Raw genomic sequence first — 16293 nt, 5'->3', positions numbered from 1 at the left:
CTAAAATTTATCAGATGTTCCCTTGGTATAGAATTAGCAAGCAGTACATTATACAGGCAATCTGGGCGTGTAGAAACTGTTATAAACTTTCAATGCCATAACAATAACTTCAACTTATCCTTACAATGCTAGTTGACTGGATCAAGATTGGCATGGGTGCATATTAAACACTTGCTTTCCTCGGGGGGCTGTGAATTATTGGGTACCTACTAGCAAGCTGGACAAGCATGAGGAAAATAAAACACCAGGTGCTTATAACGTTTAGTATAGACATGGATAAAGACAAAAATGAGTTTCTTACCTGGTCCTTTCATAGCCCTTGTATTGAACAGGTCAGCATCCTTTGGGATGGAAAGTGTTAACAGAGAATTTGCTTTTAAAGTAAGGCTAGGAGATGCAGCAAGTAAAAAAAAAAAATCAATGAGGGACCTACAACAAACTGCTTGGAGAGAAAAGCTGCCAGGTGTTTTGTCTTGTTCTTCAAAAAGGACCAGGCATAGGCTTAGCAAAATTTCTCTATGCATTGTCCCAACCAGGAACGGTCACAGGTAAAACAGTAAGCAAGCAGATCTCTTTCTGCTACCAAAACACCTCCTCCTCCACAGACCGCAAAGCACTTTAAGCCTTGGACCTGAGGGCAACTAGAGAGCAAAAAAATTCTGATGCTTTTGGAAGCATGGCCTTTAAGAACAGTTTTTAGCCTTTGGGACAGAGAAATGTTATCATCACTTCTACAGCCAACAAGGCATGTCAGTTAAAGGCCTTGTCCAGAACTAGAGAGCACAGCATGAGGCAGGGTGAGGAATGGGACTACGACCACCTCGTCGCCAGGCTGCACTTAGCAGATCACCAGCTTGCCTCCTCACAACAAACCCCAGCAGTGTTGGGCCTGTCTAAACCAGCCTGTAAACCAAGAGCAAGAACAAGAAAGCACAGGTGGAAACTACCAGGAGAAAGTTTGGCAGAGACCCAAGAGCCCACAGTACCCGATTAATACTGGAGACAGTGCAGCTCCAAAGCCACTGCTTTGGACAGTGGCTTTGAATGCTATCTCGTGGGCAAATCAGAGCTGATATGGGCTTTGTGTTATTTATCTCATCATAGAGAAGCATTTAATTTCACCATGTGCTGAGGCATGTTCTAGGCCACTCAGGTGCAGGCCCAGGGGGAAATGTCACAGCACACTCAAGAACTCACGTCACTAGTGTATCTCCTACCCCCCAAAAAAATCCCTTTTTTTTTTTTTTTTTTTTTTTTTTTTTTTTTTTTTACAGAAGGTGTGAGCCTGACCCACAACATCAAAAACAAGCAAACAAACTTCAAAAAAAATGCAACCTCAAATAAATAAAACCACAGTGGTGTACTGGATGCCCCTTAGCAGGGGAAACTGAGGAATCAGGCATGAAATCCACCCAGCAATCTCTCCGGTTTCTTCCAAAGATATGCAAGGTGTCCACAACAGCTGCTGCTGATTGGAGCCACATGCAGGAGGCTGAAAACACAGCTAAGAGGATGATCACAGAACATACAGCTGCTTTTGGGCAGCTGTTCATAAGATGCTGCTGCCTGCCATATGGCAAGGAAATGAAAGGACACAACGGGTGCAGGCCAGGGCAATCTATCTTCAAAGCAGGGCATGCATATTGGCCTTAGAGTACATTATAAAACAGTCACGCAGAAAGGGTAATTAACCCAGGAAAATCAAAAATAAGTCAAACCTTTGACACAGCTCTAGCCAGCTAGATATTGTCTCCAAATGCTAAAATGCTAAATGGCTACAGAATTTTCCTCTTTGTAGCAGGGAAAAGGTTTACCCAATTAGAAAGATTAACCACAGGAGAAGGTTGCGATGTCAGGTTCTCTCTTTAGCTGCTCTGCAGCACCTACAACTAACGTGGATAAATCTACATCTTACACCATACTGTCCTCACCATCCAGGCTTTAGAGACTTAGTCACACGGCCATCATGGACTTTATTAATTCAGTCTGTCCATTTCCAAAACACTTCACTGGCTCCAGGAAGCCTTTGCTATATCATACTTTTATTGTGCTGTTAAGATAAGCCTGACGGAGCCCGACTCTCCCTCTGTGTTCATCTCCCAGATGGCTAACAGCCATCCTCTTCACAACCTGCCCTAAACTTTTGTCTCCACTACTACCGAACAATGCAGATGTTATACCAGTCAGGGCTATGATCGGGGCACGGTTTGTCCCATTAATGCTCCTCAGACTGGCATAGCCAAAGTAATTCAGAACAACCAGAGGCCAAACCACCCGAGTTAGCTACAGGGTCAGGAATTGACGATTTCACCTTTTCAGGGATTGTCAGAGCTTCAGAAAAGAGTCCTTGAAAAGAAACACAGCCAAAAATCCAGTCAGTCATTTAATTGCCTGTATTCTAGGGTCAAAGAACCAGCAACCAAAGTGTTAATGCTGGAGAGACTACCCACACCCACCCCTCAAAATACTTAACAGTTTAATAGCCTAAGCAACATATAATCCCTGTGAATCCACAACATGAAGGTAATTGTACACAGCACATAATGGCACCAGACTATGCATTTCTTGATCAATTCCAAATTCTCAGCAAACTAAAACAGTGGGTTTCACTACCCTCTCACTGACACGGGTTTCATTTGGCATAAACTCCTTCGTGCCAAATTCTGGAATCACAGAATCGCTGAGGTTGGAAGGGACCTCTGGAGATCATTTGGTCCAACCCCCCTGCTCCAGCCGGGTCACCTAGAGCACAATACCAATGATTGCGTCCAGTCGGCTTTTGACTATCTCCGCAGCAGGAGACTCTACAGCCTCTCTGGGCAACCTGTTCCAGTGCTCTGTCACCCTCACAGCAAAGAAGTTCTTCCTCATGTTCAGATGGACCTTCTTGTGTTTCAGTTTGTGCCCGTTGTCTCTCATCCTATCACTGGGTGCTACTGAGAAGAGCATGGCCCCAACCTTTCGACATCCTCCCTTCAGATACTTATACCCATTGATCACAGCCCCCCTCAGTCTTCTCTTCTCTAGGCTGAAGAGTCCCAGCTCCCTCAACCTTTCCTCACACGAGAGAGGCTCCAGTCCCTTCATCATTTTAGTAACCCTTTGCTGGACTCGCTCCAGGAGCTCCATGTCTCTCTTGTATTGGGGAGCCCAGAACTGGGCACAGTACTCCCAGTGAGGCCTCAGCAGGAGCGAGCAGAGCGGGAGGATACCTCCCTTGACCTACTGGCAATGCTTTCCACTGACATCAAGCTAAAGATCACAGTCATTAGTACGTTATCCCAGAGTTATACTTTGCTGAAGCCAGCAAGGAACTTGAGACTTCAGTTTTGGCCTAACTTTCCCAAGCAGCCACTTATGCCACAAAAATGGAGGTTCCTTGAACTGCATGGTATGACAGTACTTCAAATTAAGTGGATTATGTCATATTTGCTGGCAAAAAGCTGAAGAAGTCTTACATGCAACCAAGTAAGAGATCAAAAAAACAACCAGCTCAGCCAAGTACAGAAAAGAAATATTCAGCCTTCATATATGAAGTAGAATGTTTTGCTGGATGTCACATGTAATTTTGTCCATCACATTTCTCAGATGTGGAAACAGCCGGAAAGGTGGCAGCATTTCACGCACCAAGGCGGTTCTGAATACGGAAAAAAGAATTTGCAAGCATGAAATAGTCAACCTATCGAGTCAAACTCTTCTGAGTTTCAACTAGAGAATGACTTTACACAGTGCTCTCACTTCAATATCCAAGCTGCCTCTGGGAATTAGGCTATATGAATCCTACAGGTCAGGGAGAACACCCAAAGGCCACTGAAATCCATGGCAAAGGTCTCATTAAGGTCCCCAACTATGGCATTGAGGCAGCATTACAGCCTCCACTTTGCAGGAAAGGAAATAAAAGCAAACAGATAAATGGATTTTCACAAATCACAGAAGAGGAGAGGGTGTTGGGACTGGGAATGATATGCTAGTCCTATACTGCTCCCATTACACATGGCAGAACAGAATCTCCCTCAAAATAAATTACAAACATTCAGCTTTCGTAGGGCTATTAACTTCACACATTCACAGAGTATTTGTCAGTCTAGTGGTAAATTTATGGCCAAGGCAATCTTAAGAACAACTTTTTCTCCATGTTGCTTTTAAGAAACAAATTCAAAAGCAAAGCTTTTCATCCTATCCAAATATTTTGCCTTTGTCACTGAAAAGAGCCCTGGGTTTCAGGAGATGTGATTCTAGATTTTTTTTTTTTTAAAGCAGTGAAGCACTTACACTTGAGAAAAAGACATCTGCATGATCAGGCATACTTTGCACATATTGCAAAGATTAAAAGTAGATGAATTCTACTCAAGAGCTCAGGCCCAGATCCCAGCCTCCATAATGCTAACTGCACCTTAATGCTGTTTTAATTTCCCAAAATTTAGCCCAAATCTGTTGAGCTCATTATGTGCTCCCTTTGCTGACCTCGTGATCTGTCCCTAGCTCTAGCCACAAGTTCACAAGGGGTGTGGATAACAGGGGGCTGAGATTCTGAGCTGGTTTATTAACTGCCTTTCATCTCTTTGCACTTTGAAAGTCTTCCTTCTAAAGCAAGCTGTCAAATTGGGCAGCTAAAGTCAATTCTTCCTGCCTAACTCGGCACTCAGGTGGTGAAACAGACTTTTCTGTTTTTTCAGAAACAGAATGCAGCACAGAACAACACGCTGTAAGTGCAAATTCTCTGGATTAATACCATAAAATTAGCCACCTCATAATTTACCAGAGCTACGTACAAGCAAAGCATTTCCACTTTTAAATTTTAGCTAGTATTTGGAGTCTGAATCTGAATCCCTTTCATCTGTGAGCTCATATTTCACTCACACATACAGGAAGCCACATAGCCTCCCTTACAGGGTGGGAGGGGCATGGGTACACATGTGCACAACACACAGCTACTGTTCAGTCACCATGTGTGACATACTATGGATTCCCTCTTTAGAACATATTTTCTCTGGGAAAGAGCAGCTTCCATACTCAAAGCGAACAAAAACTGCTGCTATGCTGACAGCTAAGTTAAGTGCAGAGAGAAGGGGGGGGGGGGAAACTACAAGTGTTAACTTCTCAACCCCTAACCTTGTAAACTAAGATGACTGCAAAGCAATATAAGGAATGTTGTGCATTCCTTATCCCCAACTACGGAAAAAGGATCCAAGGAAGTGACATTTGAACAAAGTAAGGATTTGGATGGAATTTGTTCCAGTTATACTACAAGACCCTACCCAGGAACATCTCGATTCTCACCTCTGACAGTTTGTTCTCTTTGTGCAAGTTCTTAGAAAACATCACTGGAGATGTGCAAATATCAGGGAGAGCAGCAGAGCACTGAAGACTGCATCAGCAATGTGGTAAATGCATGTGGAAAAGAATACGAATGCCTGATTCATTTTAGCTTCTCAAGGTTTAATCCCAACCACAAAGTTTGAGATAGCTAATTTTTTCCCTTCACTGCACGGATGTAAACAAAGAAAGGAACTGGACACTAACTCTCAGTAGCTACTTCCGGCTAAAGTGACTGGATAAAGCAAGCCCGATAAAATACTTATTTGCCTTTACTCTGCAGAACATGGTTTCCACCTATGCCATCTCCAATGGGCTTAGATATAGCCACTGCCAAGGGATAAAGTGCTGAAAGACAACTCCTAAGCCAAAGCTAATATCAGTGGAAAGACTCCCAAGTGTATCTGCAGGCTTTAGAGCCGATTGTTCCAACAGGGACATGCTCTGACCCAAATGGCACTCGCATGCATCATACTACTTGTCCAGCAGCGTCCCTACTGCCTTGACATTGGGGTTCCCCCAGGCTGCAAGGCAGGAATTTCAAAGGCTGGGAAAATTGATCCAGCTGAGCTTCGAGGAACCTGATCCCAAGCTCCCCTTTGAGAATGCAGCGATAAACACTATCCTGACTGCGACTATAGTGCGCCAATGCAAAATGGCAGGCGATATATGACAACTTTTTTGTCTAAAATAGCATAGACTCTTCTTCAAAGACTTTGGGTTTTACACAGCAATGTATTATGAGATAACAGAAACTGAAACCTAGTTCCTTATTTCACTTAACTTCTAAGAAACTTGATAGCTTCAACAAACTGATGTTCAGTGGTGTCCCACAGATCACTTAGCGTGACCTACTACATTTCACAGGCAACAAAGCATCACTTAATGCTCCTATAAATAACCTGAAAGATTTTAGCATCACCTACTCGCCACTCAAAATTTATGTCATTTTTACTAGTTTTCATATGAAACTGGTACAGGCTCCTTTTCTGAAGCAGCGCTTTTCAAATAAACCAGCAAGACTTTCATTTGAAATCCATACAATAGGCACAACTTATGTGTCATATCAGCTGCAACCACCGTGCACTGAAGGGGGGGAAAAAAAAAAAAAAAAAGCTATCTCAAACTTTGGGATTTGCTAAATAAATGAAATAGATGCAATCAGTTAATTTGCTCATAGAAAAAGCAAGGAAAACAAAACAAAACTTTGCCTCAGTTTGCCTCTCCTAAACATCTGCCAGCTTCTCTCTCATTCACTGCCTGGGAGAACCGGAAGAGCAGATTAATAAAGAGTTTCTCAGCAATCAGGCCTGCTGCCAATTGTCTTCAGTTAGTTTTTGAGGCTCCAAACTTACCAAGGTCAGATAGCACACACCTTACAAGTTAATTTCAGCACAAACTACTTCTGCCCTGTGACAGTTGGCCGGCTAGAACTTTTGTTTTAAAATATTTGATTAACCCATTCAGATCACTGATAGAAAATCTAACGAGTTTAGATTTCAGTTTGACTCCTTATCTGTTTTCTTCCAAGTATAGGCATACTTCCATGCCAGAGTTAACACTGGTTTATAGCTCCATCTGTGTTGTTGGTTCCAAGGAGATCACGGAAGAAATGAGTCCTCTCAGTTCAGTAGATCTGGAAGAAATAAGTCTTCCAAAGCACAAAAGGCTGGAGCTCTGGTTCAGCTCTGAGCCCAAATGGTTACCATCAGATGTTTTTATCTGTGGGCTGTTCCACATGTATATGTGTAGTAACCAACTTGGCCACACATCCTCCAGCTGCAACAGGAGCTGGTCAGTTTTGTCAGGCAGGTGACTACTGATTGTAGACGCCATACGTACTTCCTTTCCCTTAGAGCTTTCACTCTGTTAGAGCGAAACATAATTGAGACTTGAAACATATTTCCTCTCCTCTGTGGTATACGGAATTTTTCATGCTTGCTCTCATTTGCTGTTTAGAAACAACTGTTCTGCAGTGGTTGGGCAGTCTGCGTTCAAATAAAGATGCAGTTTATAATGCCAGTGCAACAAAGGATGATATTCCACACAAGCACACACCTTGCTACTGACAATATGGCAAACTTGAAGGTGTTCAAAACTTGCCATAGCCAGCAGGATCAGATACCATCTCAGCTAGTACAACTGAACCACCACAATTGCACTGGCTTTGCAATTTGTTGCGTGCACTAAAGATGTGACCGCTTTTCTTAGCCCTGTTCTAGCTCTGAACACATTTCCGACACTTAAAACCTGTGTCATACATAAAGCCAGGCTGGCCCAAAAAGACAAGAGTGAATTTTGTAGACAAAAAGAGCAGGAAATGTCCCTGTTAGCAGTTTCACTCTTGTTCTGTGAAACAGAACTTCCTTTAAGGCTCAGGTATTAGGCAAAAAATCCTGGCAACAGGATTATTTTGTATGAAGAAGTCAGAGCGGAGTTCTGCCAGCAGACAGCTATGAGCTCACTAGTCTGAAATAACAACTCATTGACAAGACTTTTTGTGGAAGCAGCAACTAACTTGTTTGTATGAGAAATAAGAGAGAGCGAATGAGAAATGGATTAAACATATCAGGAGTCTACTCCACGACTTAACAATGGCAGTTTGCACATAAGTCCTGCTTTAACTAAGAAATTAACTAGGAGGAGGTGTTTCACAGCAGTGACCTTTTCATATTCCAGTCACACACTCTGAATTCATTTCAGATTAGTGTTTTGAAAAATGAGCGTAACCAAAGCCTCAACCAGAGGAAAAAAAAATTTGAACAGGCAAAAGACCCAAAAGCAATTATTATGCTCTGCTAACCTACTCAGAAGAATCTGGGTAGGCTCCTCCAGAACCCTGAAGCCAATTATCTAGGAGATAATTGAATGAAAACTTAATCCAGAACTTCCTACTGAAAAACCATGCATCATTTGGTGCAGACACTCAGTGTCCAGGAAGTCTGATTTATGCGAGTGAGTCAAGTTAGTTTAATGGCATAAGACTGGGAAAAATGAGCATAGGGCTCATCTACTCCTCTGCTGTTCCTTGCTTAGTTACAAAAACTGGTTGTGCTGGTGCCTCTTCCCAACAGTTACTAGGACTGCCCATTTCATTTCAGGCCCAAGGAAATTCCAAGCCTTTTACTTTGCGAAGATGACATAAACCCATACCAGCCCCTGGCCTTTTCCTAGTTTTGTCAGCTCTGCAGAACACTTTGGGGCCTGGAACCTTTGGATGTCCCAGCCTTGACCCCAATCCAGATCGCAAACAGGAGACCCACACCCGGCACAAAAGAACACGCAGCACTTGCCTCCTATCAGCAAGAGGCCTCTCTCTAAACCTACGAGTTTAGAACGCACCTACTGCTCGCATCTCAGTTTACAGGAGCGGATGCATGACTTTCCCTAAAGCAAAAGGGAACACAAGGATTTCACCCCTACCAACATCCCACCTTCAGTCTGAAAGCACTGAAGCACATAGAAGCTATAGAGTTCCAGACCTCAACCCTAGTAAAAGTATTACTAAAGACCCCATACACAGTAATAGAGAAGAAGAGAATGCACCCAGTTGACACCAAGCCTCTTCTTAATTCCGCTGGCCACACAGAATCCAGGAGGAAATTCATATCCAAGTCTCAACCCGAAGGAACCCTAGTTGAATCGGGGGGGGGGGGGTGAACCTACCAATCTATAACATACAAAAAAGCTCCATCGACATAAGCCCTCTCTCTACATCTGTAGGTTCTACACAGGCCAGAAGTAAATAAGAGCTCTCAAAGTCTTCCATTCCCAAGAAATAACCTCAACTCTAACGTTAACCAAGGGATTATTTTGCACAATAAAAGAGATTATCAGATATGGGATCCTACTGTTATATGTCCTTCTCCTGACTTTCTGAGCCTGCACAATCCATCAGTAAAACAGGCTCTTGACTATTGAGATTCAAAACCTCCACGCTAACCTCCAAGCTATCCCCACTGCGGTAGACAGAGGTCCCCTGTCTACATCAGAACAGAATACACCACTACCCACTGACACCAACTCTCTTCCTATCTTATTGCTGGGTTTTGCAGGATCTATAATTGTCTCAAACACTAACCTCAGTGCTAACCCCAATTAAAACTAGTAGGCCCATTCAAAACACAACAAAGAACCTATGGCATTGACAAATACAGAGCTAAAGAAGTAGAAAGCAAACTATTGTTTGTAGAATCCAGCAGCAAGACTGGGCTCTTAAATATTTTTACTACAAGCTCTAAACAAATCTTAGTTATAGACACTGGAAAACCTCTCCAAACTGTAAAATAAAGCGCAAGTCTTGGTCTCCCCTTGACCACAGACCTCTGAACTCTGCAGGGGCTGCAGAAACCAGCAGTGACCTGAGCTCCTGAACCTTTCATAATTACAAGTAATAGATAAACTGTACCATAAAAGAGAAAATAAGGTGTTGCCTTTCTATTGACCACAGATTTCTCTGCAAGCCTGCAGGCCTTATCAAATTCAACCACCTTGAAACACTACATTCTCCAGTCATAAACCTAACCCCCAGACCTATCCATAATCCTCCTTAGACCTGGAAGATCAACCCCTGAAGTAAAATAGAACATAAGGCATCACCCACCAACAGTAACAGTCTCTTCCAAAACCTGTAGACACTGCATGGGGCGGGTGCCCTGGTAACAAAGGATATAGAGAAGGCAGAGTTATTGAATGCCTTCTTTGCTTCAGTCTTCACTGCTAAGGCCAGTCCTCAGGAGTTCCAGACCCTGGGGACAAGAGAGGAAGGCTGGAGAAAGGAAGACTCTCCCTTGGTTGAGGAGGTTCGGGTTAGAGATCTTTTGTCCAAACTTGACATCCACAAATCCATGGGCCCTGATGGGATGCATCCGCGAGTGCTGAGAGAGCTGGCAGATGTTATCGCTAGGCCACTCTCCATCATCTTGGAAAGGTCCTGGAGATCAGGAGAGGTGCCTGAGGACTGGAAGAAAGCCAATGTCACGCCAGTCTTCAAAAAGGGCAAGAAGGAGGAGCCAGGAAACTCCAGGCCTGTCAGCCTCACCTCCATCCCTGGAAAGGTGATGGAACAGCTCCTCCTGGAGGTCATCACTAAGCATGTGGAGGGCAAGAAGGTGATCAGGAGTAGTCAAGCATGGATTCACCAAAGGGAAATCATCCTTGACCAATCTGATAGCCTTCTATGATGGGACAGCCGCCTGGGTAGATGAGGACAGAGCAGTGGATGTTGTCTACCTGGACTTCAGCAAGGATTTTGACACTGTCTCCCATCACATCCTCGTAGGTAAACTCAGGAAGTGTGGGCTAGATGAGCGGACGGTGAGGTGGCTTGAGAACTGGCTGGAAGGCCGAGTTCGGAGGGTTGTGGTGAATGGCGCAGAGTCAAGTTGGAGGCCTGTAGCTAGCGGTGTCCCCCAGGGGTCAGTCCTGGCTCCAGTCTTGTTCAACGTATTCATTGAGGACCTGGAGGAAGGGACAGAGCGCACCCTCAACAAGTTTGCTGATGATACTAAACTGGGGGGAGTGGCTGACACACCAGAAGACTGTGCTGCCATTCAGAGGGACCTGGACAGGCTGGAGAGCTGGGCCGAGAGGAACCTCCTGAAGTTCAACAAAGGCAAGTGCAAGGTCCTGCACCTAGGCAGGAATAATCCCATGCACCAGTACAGGCTGGGGGTTGACCTGCTGGAAAGTAGCTCTGCCGAGAAGGACCTGGGAGTCTTGGTGGACAAGTTAAGCATGAGCCAGCAGTGTGCCCTTGTGGCCAAGAAGGCCAATGGTATGCTGGGGTGCATTAGGCAGAGCGTTGCCAGCAGGTCGAGGGAAGTGATCCTGCCCCTCTACTCAGCCCTGGTGAGGCCTCACCTGGAGTACTGTGTCCAAGAGAGACATGGCACTCCTGGAGAGAGTCCAGCGGAGGGCTACAAAGATGATGAGGGGACTGGAGCATCTCTCCTCTGAAGAAAGACTGCAAGAGCTGGGCCTGTTCAGCCTGGAGAAGAGAAGATTGAGAGGCGATCTCATCAACGTGTACAAGTATCTGAAGGGGGAGTGTCAAGAGGATGAGGCCAGCCTCTTCTCCGTGGTGCCCAGCCACAGGACAAGAGGCAATGGGCAGAAACTGAACCACAGGAAGTTCCATCTGAACCTGAGAAAAAACTTCTTCACTGTGAGGGTGACAGAGCATTGGAACAGGTTGCCCCGAGAGGTAGTGGAGTCTCCTTCGCTGGAGATATTCAAAAGCCGTCTGGATGTGATCCTGGGCAATATGCTGTAGAGGACCCTGCTTGAGCAGGGCGGTTGGACTAGATGATCTCCAGAGGTCCCTTCCAACCTAAACGATTCTGTGATTCTGTGCATAATTCAGCAATGAACACAGCATCTGAGGTGTTAAGATTTCCAAACATTAGACCCATTTCCAATTACACCCTCAGGAACACTTCTTACAGTAACCCAGAACCCAAGGACCCAGCCCCTAGGAACAGAAATTTCCACTGAAAATCTGAACTTCACCCCTTCTCTTTTTTTGTGGCTTTTCAAGTCGTCTTCTTCTAGCCCCCGAAGCCTACACTACATTCAGTGAACTCCCACAAGACGACTTCCACAATAAAAGCAAACAGAATACACTGATCCAAAGTGACGTTTCCCCCAAACATAAACTCTGACCTTCCCATAGTTAATGGCTGTAAACTGTTAGGCCCCCAGGAAGGCAAACAGACTCTGATTATGTTTGGCTTTCCAATCCTTTTTTCCTAAACCTTAAACCTAACCTATCCCTTGGGACTGACCTTAGTCATAGCTGGGGACAAATCTGTACAGAAAACTGAACGTAAGGCCTCTGTGGACGCCAACACCTTTCCTATTCTTACAGCTAGTACAAAACACAACAATAATGCAGACACTTTACACCTTCCCCCCAGCCCAAACCTTAACTCTGATCATAACTGTGCCGAGGAAGCCAGTATTACATTAAGACAGATACATTGGTTCTTATCAAGAAGAGCGTTTCTCATCTAACCACAAGCTACTTAAAAACCTGTAATAAGTCTGGTTTGTCAAGTCTTTCTTCCAAACACTAACTGCAATCCCAGTTCCTATACCTTCTGATCACTGTGGCTGATCCAGAATCATAACAAGCATGACTCTTCAAGCCATCTTGCCTCAGACCATAACCGTACTAAGAGGACTGAACTCAACACTAAAACTAAAAATAATGGTTCTTTCCTGCACCAGCCCTCTTCATAATCCTGCAGGTCCCACAGAATCTGGAAATAAAGTGGACTAGTTAAACCCCCGAGTTTTGGCCCTGACCAGTAATCTAACCACCATCCTAGTCAACTTCATAGAATCATAGCTTGGGGCAGGGGGGTGGGGTGGAGGAATAAAAAAACCCAAATAAATAAATAAAAGAACCTCCCCCCCTCGTTGCCTCTTTCCTCATTGAGCCCCAGAGTGCAGTACTTACTCCTGTTTCGCTCAGGGTCACTCCTGGCAGGATCACTGATGACCACATGGATGAGCAGCACAGCCAGAAAACTGAAGCTTTGGCAATCTCTTTGCAACATCCCAAATCCAAGCAGCAAACCTCCCAAACCATAAGGCAGGCTGGCAAATGGATACTGGCATTCCCCATAGCAGATAGCCTCTGATAACTATTACCCACCTTTTTGTCCTTCACACAGATACTTGTCTGAGGCTCAGCTGATTCTGATAGAGCCCCTAATGAGACAGCCTCTTCTTCACCTGTTTGTAGAGCGCTATACCTGCTCTGTAATTGCAGAACCACAGAAAAAGGAGCCTCTGCTGTGTTGTGCTATGTTTCCTGCCTCCCCCTTTCTGCTAGTCTACATTCCTCCTTCCTTGCAACATGGGGTTTAGGTTCTTCACTCTGAAGGGTCTCTGTGAAGACCCTGTTTCCCTCCCATTCATCCTCCCCAATGGTGCAGTCTGCTCACCTCCTCCCACAGCTCTCTCACCTGGCTACTTAGCACCTCAAGAAGAGCACACCTCCCACAAGTCAGGCCACCACCAATGTAATACTATATATCACTACAGCAATCCTAAAACAAAATCTTGGAGTATCCAGTAATAAACCTGGCACATCAATCCTCCTTTTCCCAGTCACTAAGTCTAGCCTTAATTCTAGACAACTAAGGAAAAATAGAGCACAGGCCATCAGCTCCTGAAGACACCAGTACTGTTTTTAACCTCTCAGTTTCCAGAAATGAGAAATAACATGGGTTCCGTTGTCTCCTGAAACGCAAACATCAGCCTTAGCCCTAGCCATACACTTCCCACACTTATTTCTCATTCTTCAGTATGCCCTTTTTGTTAGCGTTCTTGCTATTCTAATATAGTAACTTGTATATGTAATTGCTGTGCTTTTCACTTTAGATTTTTTTTTTTTTTTGGCATTAGGGGTTCTAGTGTCAATTACCAAATATAGTTAGACTAGAAGAACTGACGTTATTCCTTTAAGGGGAATTTTCAAAGCAAAAAAACATATCTCCCAATAAAGGCCAAGGGGAGTTAATAGCACTAATATGTATCCCAACGCTGAAACTCCCCTGAGTAGCAAATCTGAAGCTCAGTCTCAGGATCCTGGGGATTCACACCTGGGACAGGAAGGTCCTTAAGACAAGGACCTTGGGAGATTACAGAATCAGTATGCCAGACTGTGCCTTTAGCTTTCCCCTCCAAGGGCTTGGAGCATTTATTTCTCTTTTCACCCAGAGCTGCAGCTGGGAGACCTAGCAACCCCAAAAAGTCACTTCTCTGTTGGCAAGCTGCAAGATGAAGCAGCCAGTGACCACACTCCAGTACTCATCAGGGAAAATGTTCAACTAGCCATGACAGCCTGAGTCAAGGCAGCTGAGGCCAATGCTCTGCACCTGTGCTCCTCTCTGCAGCCCAGTTAGGAACCACAGAGCAGGGAGGGAGAGGGAGTCAAAGTGTTTGCATTTGGTAGAGAGTTTAATACTTAGCCATTCAAAGTGTAAGAGCTTGAAAACATAGCCTTCTCCTCTAATTTGCTAAGTACTTCTAAGGACATGAATGATTGAAAGTGCTAAGGAAATACCTCAAACTACAGCCTTAAAAAAACTCCACTCCCAGAAGTACAATGCAGTGTCTGTTTTGAGCAGCAGCTGTTGAGCAAGCAGCAAAAACAAGATTCTGATCTGCTAACAGAAGAGATAACCACCTGCTACCAGCTTCAAGATGCAAGCTAACACTTACAACGCTTACAGTTAATGCAGTTTTAAAAATCAGATTCCCCCTACTTTCTGCTTCAGCATGAATTTGGATTCTTATAAGCCCTATAGCCAGGGGCAACAGCCTCAAATTTGATCTGGACCAGAAAATGGATTAAGATTATTGACACTTAGGAAGAGGTGTGTTATTCCTATCAGTGTATAGTGACAACAAAAAAAGAGTTAGAGGCGTGTTTATTTCCATATATGACAACTACATGGGCATCAGGGATAACATGAAAGCTGACATCTTCAGCAGTTCCAGGGATGCTTCAAAAACTGGCAAAGAAACAAGGACAGACTTTGGCGAAAACATATTTCCTTCCCAAAACAACATTCTAGCTTTTCATGCTGTTTTACTTGACGTTTTAGTTGTATGTTAGGGAGCGGGGAAGATGTATTGACCTTATAAATCACCGGAAGATATACCGGCCTTCATTCCTGAATAACGACATCTCTAGCCTGCATGCCTTAGGGCAATTTGGAATAGGTGATCATCTTGTAAATAAAATACCTCTCTCAAAGAAACATAAGAAATACTGCATGAACATCATTCAAGCTCTCTGCAGTGAAACTCATTCAGTATCTGATACAACAATAAGCCATTTATTTAGCAGAATTACATCTGTCCAGAACAGCATCTATATATTACGTTACAAGATGTATGACAACCCAACTGATCCTCAGAAAGCTTTGGTGACTGAACTCTACTTTATTTGAGAGCATAAACCAGTTTCACAGTTAGCTGGCAAAAGGTTAAAACATCATGTATTAGGCCCCCTTGTTAACTTTCCAGGAAGAAAACTGAAAGAATTCTACAGTAATAAAAGGTACTCTGGTGCAAGGACATCACGTTACTTGGAGCTTGGGATTTAAAAAAATATATATATAAATATGTATATAAATATACAGATATATACACACACACACAGAGAAGACAATCATTTTACTGTTAAAAATTAAACTCAGGCACTGAATGAAGTTGTTTATCTGAGTAAGGGAAATCTCTATGCAATTTCATTACAAGAAAAATCTCTCCTTTTTCTTTACTAACAAGCTTATTAGTAGTGCCATGTGCCTGTCTGAAGAAGCTGGACATTTTGGCAGAGGATAGCCAAAAATCCATCTCAGAGAGAACACTAACAAGTTTCTTATTCCTACCTTTGTTTAGCCTGAAACTTTGACGCATGTGGGCCCCATTTAGCTGTAATCCACCTTTGAAGATGAGGACAAAAACATCCTTGGTGTAAGCTACTAGTTCATTAAAATAAAGGAAATGAAAAGCACACAAATAGGTTGAAATAACATTAGATCTCAGACATCATCATCCCACAGGAAGGAAATTCCAAGTTCAGCCAGGGACAGCACCCTGCACTCATCTTGGCCCTCTCTCTATCCTGTAGCCCATATGGTCTTTCAGAGAGTCCCACAGCACCAAAAAACGACAGACCACACTAGCGATGGACAGCTCCCAACATTCTGCACACCACATGTGTCTGTGATCTATTTTTAGAGAATCCTGACCCAGTACGTGAAGACATTCAGTCTCAGGGAGCTCAGATAAATAATGGCAGGTGTTGTAATACTTCACATAAAACATCAAAAACGCCCTTCAATCTCTGGTTCAGTGTCTATCCTGACATGCAACAAGGCTAGCTGCCCTGCTATGGCCTCTCTGGTCCCTCAGGCCAAAACTCCCTCTCCTACCTCCCTCTCTCCATGCTTCCCT

The 16293-nt window shown here is 44.0% G+C and overlaps 1 protein-coding gene across 5 annotated transcripts in view; it reads right to left on the bottom strand.

Annotated features, from left to right (window-relative positions):
• The window catches only part of COLGALT2 (collagen beta(1-O)galactosyltransferase 2), a 66148-nt gene that overhangs the window by 35875 nt on the left and 13980 nt on the right, over positions 1–16293 (bottom strand). The window contains exon 1 of one of the 5 annotated variants that reach the window (XM_068953619.1): positions 9920–10776. The exons of the other annotated variants lie outside the window; for them this stretch is intronic. The gene's annotated coding sequence lies outside the window, so the exon portion shown is untranslated. Of the gene's footprint in view, positions 1–9919; positions 10777–16293 lie in introns of those variants that run through there. 5 annotated transcript variants of the gene reach the window in all.

Source organism: Struthio camelus, chromosome 8 (assembly GCF_040807025.1).
Source record: "Struthio camelus isolate bStrCam1 chromosome 8, bStrCam1.hap1, whole genome shotgun sequence".
NCBI lineage: Eukaryota > Metazoa > Chordata > Aves > Struthioniformes > Struthionidae > Struthio > Struthio camelus.
Note: the sequence above shows the minus strand (reverse complement) of the source record. Positions and strands in the feature narration are given on the sequence as shown.